This window comes from Penaeus monodon, chromosome 21 (genome assembly GCF_015228065.2).
Source record: "Penaeus monodon isolate SGIC_2016 chromosome 21, NSTDA_Pmon_1, whole genome shotgun sequence".
NCBI classification, from domain to species: domain Eukaryota; kingdom Metazoa; phylum Arthropoda; class Malacostraca; order Decapoda; family Penaeidae; genus Penaeus; species Penaeus monodon.
This window is the reverse complement of record NC_051406.1, coordinates 151,449-152,813: the sequence shown is the minus strand read 5'-3', so window position 1 is coordinate 152,813 and position 1,365 is coordinate 151,449. Positions and strand designations below refer to the sequence as shown.

General features: G+C 41.3%; 1 long non-coding RNA gene across 4 annotated transcripts in view; it reads right to left on the bottom strand.

The window, feature by feature from the left end:
• Nucleotides 1-661, bottom strand: part of LOC119586093 — a 25,813-nt gene extending 25,152 nt beyond the window's left edge. Inside the window, exons 1-2 of one of the 4 annotated variants that reach the window (XR_005229926.1) lie at nucleotides 545-661; nucleotides 178-355 (exon numbers count right to left, since the gene is read on the bottom strand). This is a non-coding gene — a long non-coding RNA (uncharacterized LOC119586093). Of the gene's footprint in view, nucleotides 1-177; nucleotides 409-503 lie in introns of all 4 variants that reach the window. The other 3 variants (XR_005229925.1, XR_005229927.1, XR_005229928.1) reach the window with 3 other exon arrangements.
• Between the last annotated feature and the right edge of the window lie 704 nt (nucleotides 662-1,365).

Genomic DNA, 1,365 nt, shown 5'->3' with positions numbered 1-1,365 from the left:
TGCATGTAATGAATAGAAAGTTATGCGACATGGGAGTGAGAGAGAGGGGGGAAAAAAGATAACGGGCGCACGTTATCTGCAATTTTACCTCATTTATCCCTTTTTCCATAGGACATTACTTCACTTTCCCACTCAAAAATACGCCATAGCCAAAACCTAAGACAATAGATTACTTACCTTTAGCACAGAATGTAGTTTACATGACAACAGTCACACCTCCGACTTGTGATAACTTAGGATCTCCCACAGCTACCGCCAAGTATCTATAATAGTATGGGTCTAGCCACAACCCCTGGTATAGTACGGTGGGGGCAGAAGCGGCGTTCAGAAGCACCAGGCGTTCGGAGATCAGAGGCTGTTGTATTCACACATCTAGATAAGTCAGAAGGATGGGCACTAACACAGCAACTTTATAAAAAAAAAAAAAGTATTGCACTAACATAAATGTGGGGAAAATACAATATAAAACATGAATGTTAAAACTACAATACAAGAATGGGTACATGCGTAAAATGAAAAGAGAAAACACGGTTAAAAACAATACACAAATGATCCAGGGACAGGGGTTTCTGCTGCAAATTCAGGTTTAAGACTGCGCAGTGGCTCGGTGGACATTGCATCTACCCCCTTGCCCAGGCAAATGGCTAACTACCCAGCTACCTAACCGCGGTATGAACCAGTGGTTCATTCGTTGTGTGTCTTTACACCCTTTTCCCATTTTATTTTATAATTTCCCCTTCATATTTTCTTGTACGGCACTAAAGCATGCAGCGCGGCGGTGTCCCATTATGGCTCGACAACAGAGCCAGGGAAGGGCAGTGTAAGCGAGATCGGGGAAAATGGTGTGAAAGTATCACTACAGCATTAGTTTGTAGTCATAGAGTTTGTGAGCCACTATGGTGATGCAATGAACTATTCCATAGAAATGAAAACGTTTTTTGCTTTTTTCCTATGACTTATGTCATAATACATAATTTTCTGCGATTTGTGATTCATGTACGGGGATAATTGTGAGTGAACAATTCACTCACAACATACGCACAAACTAACCCAAGTTTCATGTGTACAAAAGCACGCGCACCTACCCGAAAATGTATGTGTAACGTGTTTGCTTAGTTGCAGATGTTAATAGTCAGAGCTGCCAGATTACCAAAATTCGTCTACAATACGGAAAACCGCCAAAGCTTGTAACGTAGTCGGTTAATTCTTACGCCACGCTCCCGCAGCTGCGGCATTTTACAGAAAGCTATACAGTTGACTCTGGGAGAATAACAGAGTGACGAGTTGTAAAAAAATATTACAGAAGCATCTTTCGATTTTTCCTTTATTGCCTACTTGTACATAATAAACTGGACACGGTACATT